This window comes from Macrotis lagotis, chromosome X, assembly GCF_037893015.1.
Source record: "Macrotis lagotis isolate mMagLag1 chromosome X, bilby.v1.9.chrom.fasta, whole genome shotgun sequence".
NCBI classification, from domain to species: Eukaryota; Metazoa; Chordata; class Mammalia; order Peramelemorphia; family Peramelidae; genus Macrotis; species Macrotis lagotis.
In genome coordinates this window covers 141,709,062-141,723,902 of record NC_133666.1, presented here as the reverse complement: position 1 = coordinate 141,723,902, position 14,841 = coordinate 141,709,062, and the positions used below count along the sequence as shown (strand labels likewise).

General features: G+C 38.2%; 1 protein-coding gene across 7 annotated transcripts in view; it reads left to right on the top strand.

The window, feature by feature from the left end:
* The window catches only part of FBXL18 (F-box and leucine rich repeat protein 18), a 130,612-nt gene that overhangs the window by 86,660 nt on the left and 29,111 nt on the right, over positions 1–14,841 (top strand). For 4 of the 7 annotated variants that reach the window (XM_074200780.1, XM_074200784.1, XM_074200783.1 and 1 more), the window contains exon 5: positions 1–14,840. This exon is cut by the window's left edge and continues 18,204 nt beyond it. The exons of 2 other annotated variants lie outside the window; for them this stretch is intronic. The gene's annotated coding sequence lies outside the window, so the exon portion shown is untranslated. One more of the 7 variants, XM_074200781.1, reaches the window with a different exon arrangement.

Genomic DNA, 14,841 nt, shown 5'->3' with positions numbered 1-14,841 from the left:
CAAACTATTAAGTAAGGGATAGTTTTACAGCAAGTAAAAGGTAAGCATTCTAAAGGTAAGCACCTCAATTCACCAGCTCAAAAATGGCTTGAAAACTCAACATTAAAACCAAGGGATATTTTCCTTAATCATATCTGCTCCATGGTAGCAGAAAGGATGGTTGCATAGTTAGCTGGCAAACTCCTGACCGTCCAGACATCTAAACTGGCTTGATTATTAGCATGGTCTTAGTTTCACCTGGTGAAATTCTGGTGAATTTGTGACCACCTGCAATGCCAAGATGATCTAAAATTCATCTGATAATTTGTTTTTGGTTTAGCTAGGCAATGTGGTATAGTGGAAAGCTCACTGACTTTGGAATCAGGGAACTTGGGTTTGAATCTTCCTTTCCTTTACTATATAACCTCATTATATCACATCACCTTCCCTCCTGTGGTTTCAGTTTTCCCATCTGTAAAATGAAGGGATTGAATGATTTTTAAAAGACTCTTTAAATCTTATAACACTACAAGAATTAGAGGCTAAGGAAGTTTCAGAGAACCCTAACCTCTCCAAGAAAAATGTTTTCATTCATATTTGTTCATGTTCATTGAGTCCCTACTTTGTGAAGACATAGTACTAAATGTTGAATATTGTGCATTTTGGCAGTGATAAACTTTCAGAGGGGACCTTCAATGCTGGATTCTATCTCTGATTCAATTCTACTGACTTTTCATGAGATTTGTCCCAGATTTCTAAAATCTGGAGCTTTTTCCACAATTACCATATTCCTTCTTTAATATTGTTGGTGCAGTTTTCTTTTCATTAGAAGGAATATGCCATAAAATGGTAACCAACTTGTAGCATTCTGATAACATGGAACTTGTGTTTCAAAAATATAAACTCCTTATCCTGGTATTTCAGGTCTTCCACAATCTGGCATCATCTTATCTTTCTAGCCTTATCATACCACTCCCCTTCACTTATTCCAGCCAAACTCTGTTCTCCTTTCCCAAGTTTTTTGTATTTCTTCCTTTCCTTTAAGGCTCAACTTAGGTGCTGTTTCCTCTGTGATCCTTATGAAAGTGGGGATAACACAGAAAAGGGAGCTTAAAAGTGTGTTTGTGTGTGTGTGTGTATGTATTGGAAAGGTGTAAAAATTCAGGAATAGAGCTAGGTAGAAGGGAGCTTATCTGACTTAGATTTACTAGCGATTCTAAGCAAGAACTCATCCAACAGGAGGGGAATGGGGGAGGGACTAAGGGACAGAGGCATCTCTAGTATATAAAGGTAGGGGCAGACAGAAAAGTTCAGAGAGTCAGGAATAGAGTTAGGTTAGAAGTAAGCATGGATTTGGAACTCAACATTTTTTTAAATGAATGTTAAAATATTTATAGCAGCTCTTTTTGTGGTGGCAAAGAAATTGTGGGAATGCCCATCCATTGGGGATTGGTTGAACAAGCTGTTATATATGACTGTAATGGAATATTATTATTCTATAAGAAGTGATGACTAAGTAGTCTCCAGAAAAACCTAAAAACTTGGATGAACTGATGCTGAGTGAAGTGAACAGAACGAGGATAACATAGTACATAGTGAAAACATTATATTCCGAAACAATTCCAAAAGACTCATGATGGAAAATGCCATCCACATCCAGAGAAAGAACTATGGAGTCTGAGTGTAGATTGAAGCACATTATTTTCACTTTTGTTTTTTGTTTTTATGTTTTTTTTCCTCCTTCAGTTCTTTCACAACTTCACCATTGTGGAAATATAATTAAGATGATTGTACATGTGGAACCTATATCAAATTGCTTTCTTGTGGAGTAGGGAGGAGAGAGGAGGGAGAAAAATTTGGAATTAAAATTGTTATAAAAGTGAATATTGAAAACCCTCTTTGCATGTAATTAAAATACTAAACTAAACTGAACAAACTAAAATACTATTAAGAACAAAAAGAATATTAAAATTTTGTTTACATGTAATTAAAAAAGTTTAAAATACTTTTAGAAAGGAAGAAGTAGAGGAGTTGGAGTAGGAGTAGGAGTAGTAGTGAGTGTGACTGGCTTGGATAATTCCTCAAATACAGCTTCTGGGCAGGAATTTACCAATCAGAGGAGGAGAACACAAGGGTGGAACTTGTTCTTCATGAAACACAGACTCATAAAGTAATCTAAATTAAGTACTCTGATAGAGCTCTGTCTGTTCCGTATGATTTAGATGGATTCTCTTTTGAACAGCAGACTACGGTAAGGTGCTAGGATCCTAAGCTTCATGATAGCCCAGTATGGAAGTCTGTACATCCACAACTTTCTTCTTTAAGCTGGTGCCAGTTCTCTAATTTAATCCTACTTTCAATGTGCTAAGAATTTTGGCTTCTCTGTAGGACACAGTCCTGCAAATGGTCACGAACATCTTGAAGAGATTCTCTAAACCCTCTCAGCCTTTTCCTTTCAGAAAGTGAGCAGTAGTGAGATTAATGAGAACAATTGATTTCCATTCCAAAAGAATATGTAAATAACTTATTGGAGGAGACTTCCCTTCCTTACTCAAGGACTCTGGAGCTCCCCTTGCACTCTTGTACTCTCTCCCCAGCCTTGATAATTGTAAAGGACAGATACAACATTTCTATGGCCTTTGGTTTTCAGAGCCATGTTAGCTAATCTGTGAAAGGAAGTAAGGGTATCTATTTAAAAATGTTGTAAAATGTGTCTTGCTGCATTTTCATCTAGTTGATAGAAGTGCTGGAAAGACCTCAGCTTAAATCTGATTTTCCATCCTAGCTCTGTGGCCATGGGGGATCATGAGTGAATCACTTAAACCTTTCTCAGCCTCAGTTCCCTCACTGGGATAATCATTAAGACCGTAGTTAATTAATAATGAAGACACACTTTGTGTGTCTCCTGGACCCCTTCTTAAAAGAGTATTTTTAAATACATAAAATAAGATACATTGGATTACAGAAGAAAACAGCTATACTGGAATAAAATTATCAAACTATTTTTTTAAAAGTTCATAGACCCCACCCAGGTTAAGACTTTCAGCAATTGTATCATCAGTGTCTAGCCCAGCATCATGACTATCACATAGTAGCACTTAATAAAATACTTGTTGATTGATGGATTGACTGATAGTACTAGGATTGCTAGGAGTTTCATATGAGATAATGTGCATAAAAAGCATTGCAAGCTTTTAGATGTGTCAACTTTCTAAGATTATGATTTTTTCAGGCATTGATGGAGGGCATTCCTTCTATTTGGAATTCTTCATATTAACGAAGTTCCATGTCTAGGTTCCTATTCCTTTCTCTACCTCTTGATGACAAAGAGAACTGAAAATGAATACAGCCTTTGCTCTGAACACAGACTATTCCCCCATTTTTTTGTCTTCTTCCCCCTCCATTGTGTAAAGCAAGGATCCACTATTCATAAGGCACCGTTCAGGTTAGAAGGGATCACAGGGTTCCAGGTCAGACCAGTTGTCTTATTCACTGAAACTTAACTTCAGAATGACCACCCCTTTTGATTTTCAATTCCTGGAGAGGAATGTCTAGAGCATGAGTATCCAACCTTTTAGCTCTTCTGGGCTGTACCACCCAACAAAAACTTGTCATGGACTGCAGATAGAATCTAACATTTATTTATGACTATAATATAACCCATACATAAAATGTAATAATATGATAAAGTATGGCTTTGAATTCCCCTGGCAGCTCATGGGCCACAGTTTGGATACACCTGGTCTAGATTCAGTGATACAATGGGAATTAGGAACATTGGGTTCTAATACCTGAGCCAGAGAGAGCACTATCATTCAGTCTCCTCCTATACCAAGGAATCTCATCCAGTTCTGTAATTTAGAACGAAATTAATTGCACTACAAAGGGCTCTTCTAACTCACAAAAAAGTAGCTACACTTTGTACCCCATAAAAAGAGTTTGTTCATCCAGGCTATGGTTCAGTTAGGAAAAAGCAGCTCAGGTAGGGAGACTCTACATAGACTCAAGGCCACACAGGTAATTATTAAATGTCTGAGGTCGAATTTGAACGCAGGTCTTCCTGATTCCAGGGCCAGTGCTCTATCCACTGTGCCACCTAGTTGCCCCTACATAGATTCCTGAGGAGAAACTTCTGTGGGTATTAATTTCATGATCATTGGGGTAGCTTAGACTATAAAAGCCCTGCAACCAGTTGACCTGGTAACTGGATCTCCACATGGAGGTGTCTTGTGTTTTGGAAAAACCCCTGACTTAGAGAGGTAAGCTTGATGTCAAGAATGTCACACTATCAGGTTGATTTTTCTCAAACTTTAAATTTAAAGATGACCAGCTGGTTTTTAACCAGAATAGACAGCAACAAAGGGAGGCAAAAGTGTCTTTTTAAGTATATTTTTTCCATTTTATTTTATTTTTAGTTAACAGGCATTAATTTCCTCTCCTTTCTTTTTACTGCCAAAAAGGAAACATCACAAATACACAGTTAAGCAAAACTTAATTCCCATGTTGTCTGTGTCCATAAATGTATTACTTAATCTGTTTCTTTAGTTCATCAACTCTCTATCCATAGGTGAGTAACAGTCCTCTGAAGTCACGGTTGGTCACTGTCTTAATCAGTGGTCTTAAAAGGACTTTAAAAGTTCTTTGTCTTTATAATGTTATTAATGAATAGTTCTTGATTCCTCTCATTTTCCTTTGCATTGGTTCATACAGGGCTTCCCATGTTTCTCCGAACCTATTTCTTTCATCATTTCTTATCTATACAATTATTATTCCATTACATTCATAAACTATAATTTATTTAACTATTCATAAGTGGGTACCTTTTTAAGTTCCAGTTCTTTGCCAATACAAAAAGAAGTATTACTGCTATTTTTAAACTGGATCCTTTACCACTTTATTTGTTCTCTTTGAAGTATAGGCCTAGTAGAGGTATGCATAGTTTAGTGACTTTCTGAGCATAGTTCCCACTTGCTTTCTGTGATGACCAGACCAATTCACAACTTCACCAGCAGAGTATTTTTGTTGTATGCATGTAAACCTGTCTAACACTGTCATTCTCCTTTTTTATCATCTTTGCCAATCTAATAGGTGTGAAGTAGAACCTTGGAGATGCTTTATTTTAGTCTGCCTAAGAAGTGCTATCCAAGGTTACAAAGAGGCATTTAGAGGAGTGGAAAGAAGGCTGTCTTCAGAGTAAAGATCTGAGCTCCTTGCTCTGCTCCTTTCTACCTGTGTACCTTTCAGCAAATCTCTTAAAATCTCTAGGCCTCAAATTTCTAATCTTTCAAATGAGAATAATAACACTTGCAATATTTGATAGGGTTGTTCTGATATTCACATAGGATATTGTGGGTGAAGTGTTTTGTAATCTCTAAAGTGCTATATAAATAAAAAAGTTTCTTAATATAAGTAAGTTATTTTCTTCATCTGTAAAATGAGAGGGTTGGAAGAGATATCATCTTTGGCAGTGCACTACTGTTGGGAGATGGAGAACTTTCCACTGAAGAAGCTAAGAGAACCACTGAAGCTAAAAACAACAGGCTTTCATTTGGCACTTTTTAACTCACAAAAAAAGAAGGCAGTTACCATAAGACAAGGGATAAAGGGAAGAAAAATACAGGCAGATTTCAGGTACCTAACTGACAAAGGTATAACCAGCTCTTTGTTAGGACAGGAAGCATCCACAATTGGACAAGCAAGTGATTGTCCAAACCTCAAGTGAGCTATCTTCAGACCATGATAGGAAAAGAAAGGGGGAATCAGTGACCCAGCAAGAAACAATTCTTCTGCCCTGGAGTCCAGATTATGCCTTCCCCACTCCTTTGTGGGAGATATTCCTGAATTTATTCTGTATACCGTGGTCACTTTACACTATGGAAGGGGGCCAAGTATTACTTTATAGGGAGGAACAGCATCCTGTTTGGGCACATCTGTGTCCTACCTCTCAGGTCATACATATACAGGTAGGTGCCAGTTAATTGAGGAACTGGAAGTTTTCCAAAAGAAAGAATCCAAATATGGGAGCTTCCAAAACAGGGTTGGGGTCATGGCTAGCAGGAGGAGGCTTTTCTAGAATGAAGACAGCATGTTCCAAAAAAAGGCTAGACCCAGGAAAGCCAGAGGTTTTTGGACTATTCAACTTCCTAGGTCAATCTTCTGGCATGTTCCTAAAGGAACTGGTAATATTTCATGAAGCACAGATTTAGCCTGAAGCAAAGAAGACTTATTTGGGAGGTAGTAGCCATCTACAGAGTATGTGACAGGTTGTTAAATGAAAGAGGGATCAGACTTTTTCTGCCCTAGAAAACAGGGCTAGAAACAATAGGAGGAAGTTGTAGAGAAGCAAATTTAGGCTTGGTCTAAGGAAAAACTTGCTAGTAATGAAAGTTTCATTTATATAGCACTGAGGGCATTGTATATGTTATCTTGTTTGGTCCAGAAATAGAATGAACTGTTTCATTGTATTGTGGCTTCCCCTAAATGGGGGCCTTTAAGCAAAATCTGGACGACCACTTGTCAAATATTTTTTAAAGGAGATTTTTTTTTTTTAGTTTTGATGGGCTGACCTTTGGTGTTCTTTCTAACTTTGAGGTTCTAAGTTTATATGCAAGACATATTTACTGAACCTGGATCAAAACTCAGTTGAAATAAAAACCTTGAAATTATGTTCAAGTCCTGACACATAATGACTGTGGGAAACTTAATACTAACCTAGGCATATCTCTAAGGGTTTTTTTTTTTTTTTTTTTTTTTAGATTTTTCAAGGCAATGGGGTTTAGTGGCTTGCCCAAGGCCACACGGCTAGGTAATTATTAAGTGCCTGAGGTCAGATTTGAGCCCAGGTACTCCTGACTTCAAGGCCAGTGCTCTATCCACTGCGCCACCTAGCTGCCCCAGCATATCTCTAAGATTGTATAAATTGAAAAGAACCTGCAGTTTTTTCATCCAATAGTTATATTAATGAAATCACAAATCTAGTTGCAGTCTTTGTCCCTAAAGATGCAGAGTACTATGTCAAACACTGGAGATGTAAAAATCAGTAAGAAATATTTCCTTCCCTCTTGGAGATTGCAAGCTATCATTTAGGAGAGTTAATATGGCACATACAAAAATATAATATGAAATGAAACAAAGAAGAGAAGTGCACAGGAAAGATACAAAATGTGATATGTTATATAAAAAATGGTCTCCACCTTCAAAAATCTTAAAATATAATAGACTTCTTGATTATTATTGATGTTTTCTTGCATTTTTAAATTTTGCTCACATTATTTAGTCAGTAGTTCAATAAGCATTTAAGTGCTTTGCCAGACAATGTGCTAAGCTGGGGTAGGTAGGTGGTGTAGTGGATAGAGCACCAACCTTGGAGTCAAGAAGACCTAAGGTCAAATCCAGCCTCAGATTCTTAATACTTACTTAGCCTGGTGACCATGGGCAAGTCACTTTACCCCATTGCCTTGGAAAAAAACAAAAGAATGTGGCAGGCCTTTTCTTGGGAAGGCTAGGTGGCACAGTGGATAGAGCATGGGCCCTGGAGTCAGGAGGACCTGAGTTCAAATCCAGCCTCAGACATTTAATAATTACCTAGTTGTATCACCTTTGGCAAGTCATTTAATCTCATTGCCTTGCAAAAGCAAAACACAACAATGTGCTAAGACACAGGGGTAATGAAGAGGCAAAATACCTCTGCCTTCAAGGAACTTACAATATAGTGATGGAGAGTTGAACAAATATATATGAAGCAAGCTTCAAACAGGATAAGTGTGAAATAATTAACAGAGAAAAGCACTAAGTTTAAGAGAGATTGGGGAAAACTTCCAATAGAAGATGGAATTTTAATTGGAACTTAAAGGAAACCAAGAGGCCAAACTGAGGAGGGAGAACATTCCAGGCATGGGAGACAACCAGAGAAAATGACCAGAGCTGTTTTGTTCATGGAATAACCAGGAGACCAGTGTCATTAGATTGAAGAATATGTGGTGGGGGGAGGAAGGTAGAAGAAGAAAGAAGATTGGAAGGGGAGGGAAGCTAGTTTATGAAGAGCTTTGAACTCCAAAGAGTTTTGTATTTGGTCCTAGAGGTAATAAGAGCTATTAGAGTTTATTGAGTGTGGGGATCAGGGGGAGTGGGGTGAGGGAAGGAGGAGTTGGTGGTGATGACACAAACCTGAATCTTTAAGGAAAATCACTTTAGTGATTAAATGGAGAATGGATTACAGTGGGAGAGAGACTTGAGGCAGGCAGATCCACCAGCAGGCTATTGTAATAGTCCAAGAATGAGGTGATGAAGGCCTGTACTAGGATGGTTGTAATGTTAGAGGAGAGGAGGCCTTGGCAACGGATTGAAGAGGGGACAGGTGCAGCTAGGGAGGAATTAAAGATGACACCTAAATTGCTTTGCCTGGGGCCTGGGAGGATTGTGGTACCCTAGGGAAGTTTGGAAGGAGAGATGGTTTAAGATATCAGGAAAGGGTTTAAGATAGTTAAGGATAATGGAAGAAGAGGGAGATCAATTGTATTAAAGCCTGTAATGAAGTCAAGAAGAATGAAGATTGATAAAATACCATTGGCTAAATATTTAAATAATTGGAGGACTGTTCATTGCTCATGGATAGGCTGAGCCAATATTAATAAAACTGACAGTTCTACCTAAACTACTCTACTTATTCTGTCATCCAGTTAAACTACCAAAATATTATTTTGTTGAACTAGAAAAAAATAATAACAATTCATTTGAAAGAAAAAGTCAGTAATACCAAAGCAATTAATAAAAAAAGTAAAAGATCTAACTATTAGTTTTTAAACTGTATTAAAAGGTGATAATTATCAAAACTATCTGATACTGGTTAATCAGGTTTATGGATTGGAGAAGAATTTATGAATAAACTAGATAGCATTATGTGATGCATTTTTGGTTATGTTAAATTAAAAACTTCTTGTACAAATAAAACTAATATAGCCAAAATTAGAAGCAAAGCAGAAAATTGAGGAACAAAGTTTATAATTTCTCAAAGTTTCATATCCCAAATATATAGAGATTTGAGTCAAATTTATAAGAATATGAGTCATTCCCCAGTTGGTAAATAATAAAAAGATATGAACAGTTTTTGGAAGAAGAAATCAAAGCTATCTTTGGTCATGAAAAAAATTTCCTAAATCATTACTGATTAGAGAACAATTTTGTGTTGCCATCTTATACCTATCAGATCACTAAAATGATAGAAGGGAAAAATGACAAATGTGGAAAAAATTGAGACACTAATACATTGTTGGTAGAATTGTTGGTGGATCTGATCCAACCATTTGGTAGAGCAGTTTGGAATTATGCCCATAGATTTATAAAACTTTTACCCCAACAATACCACTTTTAGATGTGTTTCTCACAGTGATTAGGGTAAAAAGAATAGAACCTACATAGGCACAAAGTACTCACTTTGTGTGACAAAGAACTAAGGGAATGCCCATTAAATGGGAATTGGCTGAATAGTTGTGGGATAGGATATATTAGTAACAGCAGTATTGTTCAAAGTGTAACTATGAATGACTAAGCTATTTTGAGTAATATAAACATTCAAATCAACTGCAAAGGACTTATGAAGGAGAATGCTATTTACCTCCAGAGAAAGACCTGATATATGGAAGTATGTATTGTATAGTTCCATATATATCTATATCAAATGTCAGCCTTTTCTAATTCAGGGTTGGGGCGGGGAGACAACTTGAAAATACAAATGTGATTTTAAAAAAAAGACCAGTGGAGTTGGTAATTAAAATTTCATTGATAACTTTGGAGAGAGGCATTTCAGTGGAATGAAGAAGTTGGATGCCAGCTTAAAAGGGATTTAGAGGAAAGTGAAAAGAGAGAAAGTGGAGGCACCTATGGTAGATGGTCTTTTCAAGAAATTTAACAAAAGTTGTCAGGGAGGGAAGGTTCCAATGAGGGTTTTTGAAGATGGATGACATGGTATGTTTGCAGTTATTAAGCCAGTAGATGGGGGGAGAAAGTGAGAATAAATGAGAAAACTGCAGTGACAAAGGTAGCAATCTGATGGAGGAGATAGGAAGGAATGGTATTACTTGTGCAGAAAGAAGGGTTAGCTATAGTAAGGAGGAAGACTACCTCTTCATGAGAGACAGGGATGAAGGAAGAGATAATGGAAGAAGGCATCTTAGTGATGGGGAGAAGAGGGAGTTCACTGTGAATGTCTTCAGTTTTTTTTTCTGGAAAATATAAAATTCTTGCCTGAGGGAGTGGGGAAGGGGAAGCCATGGGAAGTTTGAGAAAAAAATGAAAATATTTGGAAGTGCTTATGTGCAGAGTGAGATAATGAATTGCTAAGAGAGGTAGAGTAGAATTGTTTAGCAGCTCAACAAGGGCTTAGTTGAGGTTGTATAGCATACATTTGTAGTGGGCCCAATCAAAACATTTGCAAAATTTCCTCTTTCTTTGTTCAGCAGCATGTATAAGAATGAAGGCAGTGGATGGTGGGAATGATCAAAGGCTGAACCTGTGGCAGAGTGTAGTCAGCGATCTGGTAAACTCTGAAGGAGGACAGGAGTTTGAATCCAGCCTCAGATACTTAACACTAACTAGCTGTGTGAACTTGGGCAAGTCACTTAACCCTGATTGGCCTCACATTCGTGGCCATCTCCAGTCATCTTTATTCCTATCTGGCCACTGAACCAAGATGGCTATAGAGGAGAAAGTGAGACTGGTGACATAGCACAGGTCTTCGCGAAAATGAAGGACAAACATTGATTATTAAACTCTGAAAGAAGAGTGCAATGTTAAACTGGTTTACCAAGGGGTCAAAATGGGGAAAAGTGGAGAGACTGACTAGTATAAGAATGATGAGAGAGAACTGAGATTTGAGTAATTGGAAGTCAAAGTATAGAGGAAAAGTAGGGTCTTAGGTAGAGGGAGGAAAGCCACTAAATGTGGTCAGATAAGGAGATTTTGGAATTCTTGAACATGGAATTGGTACTTTTGTGACCAGTGGCAAGATTGAGAGGATAATGATACTTTTTGTTTGATTGAAGTGGATTGGAGATCTAGATTGAGGGAAGTAAGTAGGTTGAGAAACTGAGTGGTTAGTGTCTGAGGAAGAATCAGTATGAATGTCTCTTATAACATAAGCATAACATCAAGACAGAAGTTGAGAAAAATTGTGAACCTCATACTGAACTCATTGAGGAAGGAAGGGGACCTAGAGTCTGAAAATGACAGCTTCTAGAATTATGGTTGGTTGCATGAACCTCAAAGGGAAAAAAAAGTTACTAAGGGATGGAGGTAGGGGGAGAATCTTGAAGTGGAAATGGGGAATAATAATTATTCCAACTCTCCTATCTAAATCAGTGGGCCTAGGGGAATGAGTGGAAGTTCAGCCAATACTGGGAAGGGTGGCTTGGGAGTCTGTCATTAAAAGGGAGCCAGGTCTTGGGAATTGCTAGAAGATGGAAGAAGGGAGAGAAAAAGATTTAGGAAGAGGGGAAGTTTTTTGCCTGTGAAACAGGCATTCAAGAAAGCACAGTGGAAGGGGAGGGTAGGAGTATTTGGTTGGAACTTTGGGATGAGAGAATTGGGGGAATGAGAATGAGGAATCAGTTGATGGGAGATGGGGAATGAGGTTTGGATGAGGAGTTCAGAATTACTGAAATGTGTAGGGTGTGAAAGATAAGAATATATTCATAATTGAATACTCGTATTCATAATTGTATCCTCTTCCCAAGGGAGGCTAGAGATCAGGCTAGAAATGGGCATAGCATGAAATGGAAATCAAATTGATCACTAAAGAAGCCTACTTCTGGGGGACATGTGCAGAAGAGATGAAGGTCTGAGGTCAAAGGAAGGTCTCTTCTTGTTCCTCTTCTCACTGTTATCCCTTGACTCCAGCAAGCCTTCCTTTTCTCCCAAACCCTAATTTGATGTCCTTTTCTGGAGACAGTGAAATATAGTGGAGAAAGAAAGGGGATGCTATCACTTTCTCTTTCTATCTTAGTGGGTTTTTATGAGGCAACTATTTTGCAGACTTTAAGATACTATAGAAATGTGAATTGTTCTTAGCAAAATGTAACTGGATTCTCCCAGACCTAGTTCACAAGTCCCATCTCTCTGGACCATTATAGTTCATAGTGGCCTTGTCTTCTCCTGAACTTTTTTTTTTTTTTTTTTTGCAAGGCAAATGGGGTCAAGTGGCTTGCCCAAGGCCACAGAGCTAGGTAATTATTAAGTGTCTGAGACTGGATTTGAACCCAGGTACTCCTGACTCCAGGCCGGTGCTTTATCCACTATGCCACCTTGCCGCCCTTCTCCTGAACTTCTGAAGCAATGGAATGAAACAGGAAACTACATATATCAGGAAAGCCAAATTATTGTCTTCCCTGAGTCCCTGGTGAAGGCAGCTCTGGGCCCTGTTCCCAAGAGTCCCAGGAATTGGAACAGCACCTCCCTTGACCTTAACCTGGTTCTAGCAGAGCCATTTTGGGGAGAGGTAATCTGACAACTTTCTCTCCAAATGTTCCAGCCCCTCCCTGGACTGTAGCTACTGAAAACAAAGAAAATACACTTATTGACAGCAAAATCCTTGGCACTGTCAAAAGATTTAACATCAGAAACAGATATGGTTTTTATCAATGGAAATGAGATTAAGAAGATGGATTAAAGAAGGACCAGCCAAGAGGAGGAGGAGGAAACAATGCAAGCCCAGTCCTCCCACATACTCAACCAATGATCCCAGAAAAGCACCTGATCAAGGAATGATGTGAGCTCTGAGAAGAAACCTCTGTCGTTCACCTTTCCAGCACAAGACCACAAATTTACCCCACAGGTATGTCAACAAGGATTTATTAGATTTACCTACTATGTTCCAGGGATAGTGCAAGTACTAGAGATATAAAGAAAGGCAAAAACAAAAACCACTTACTGCTCTGAAAGAGATAACTAAATAACTATGTACAAACTATAAATTGGAGGTTATTGTTCCTTTTGAAGAGGACCAATGACATCAAGTGTGATTTGCCCATGAATTGGATTTAAGTTAGAGTTTTAGCCTCACTCCTCTCTCTCTTCCAAGAGTCATCAAAGTCCAGTGGCAAGACAAAAGTTAGAAAGACTGGCCATAGCCTAGGACGCAGTGGATGATCTTGGCATCTTCCATGCCTGACCAAGTTCTAAGTACTCTAAAATTCTTCCTTCAGTTGCCTTTATGACCATTGTAATAAATTGTTCTCATATGCCCATTTCACTTGGTCAAGTCTTCACATGCTTGAGGTGGACATCCCCCTAACTCACCAATGGGTTTGAAGGTCTGAGGCATATTGATTATTCTCAATCTGATTTAGCCCTTCTGCCGAGATGGTTTACTGAGGTGTAACTGCTGCATATACTATAGCGTCTTTTAATTACAGGTGGGAGCTGGGTGACAAGTGGACCCCAAAGGTGGATAACCAGAGGTGTTAGTCCTTCCTGAACACTCCTACATCTCACCCTGAAGAGGAGAAAAACTCCAAAACACCTATAAACAAAACCTTAAAGAAAAAACAACTCGGACAAGAGATCAATTAAAATGCTTAGAAGGAATGAAGCAAGAGTTTTAAAATGATATGACAAAGGGGGTAGCTAGGTGGCACAGTGGATAGAGCATGGGCCCTGGAGTCAAGAGGACCTGAGTTCAAATCCAGCCTCAGACACTTAATAATTACCCAGCTGTGTGACCTTGGGCAAATCACTTAACCCCACTGCCTTTAAAATAAAAACCCCAAAAATGATATGACAAATTAAATGAGAGAGCTAGGGGAAATAACTGACAAAGGAGAACTATGGAAGAAAGACTTGGAAAGAGAATTAGCAATTTTGCCCTAGAAGTACAAAATCTTATTCAAGTTACAGATGCCTTCAAAATTGTAATAGACCAAAAAGAAGTTAATGATTCCATTAGATAGCAAATTTTAAAATATTCAAAAGATTGAAAAGGTAGAGCAAACTGTATATCTCATATAAAAAACAATTGACCTGAAAAACAGATTGTGGAAAAAAGATTTAAGAAATGGGCCACATGATTGTTAACAAGATGACGGTCTAGAGATTTTCTCTGTTTCTCATAACCTTTCAAATCTCTATCATGTACCAAAGATAAAGCAACTCAAGCTGTCTCCTTGGTCTTGCACAGTGGTGTCCAAATAGAATAGAAATATTGACCACTAAGCCATACATAAAAATCCCTGCAGGTCCCATACTGACTTAAAACCACAAATTAACATTCTTTATGTTTGTATTTTGATTTATCTTGTTAAATATTTCCCAATTATATTTTAATCTGCACTTTTGGATTATACTCAAGAATGCTGTGGGTTGCATGAAGTATATTTGACACCAGGAACCCAAAAGAAAATTGGAAAAAAAAACAAGTCATGAATTTACATCTACCTTGAACTCACTTAGTATCTCCTACTTCACTGCTTACCACTACACAAACTGCCAAGAATACATCAGCCAGTAACTCATGGACTTGCAACTAAACACAGTCTTTCTGGGACCATGGAGTCCAAGTTCCAAACTGCAGAAATTAGTTGAGGTTGTAACAGCTAGCTCAGAATACCCTAGAAAATCCTAGCAGAGCTCTGTGCTACAAAAGAGAGTGGAGGAGCAGACACAACCATACATGAAAAAAACTGGGTTTGAAAAAAAGACAATTCCACACTCTACACTCCAACTCTCCACCCTCTTTAGCAATCCCAACTCCAAAGGACAGAAATCAGTCCTGGCCTCAATATCACTGGGCTGCAGCTCTGAACTGCCAGAACAGGAAACTGAGAAACAGGGAATTGGAGACAACATCATGGTGGGGGGTGGGGATGGGGTGAT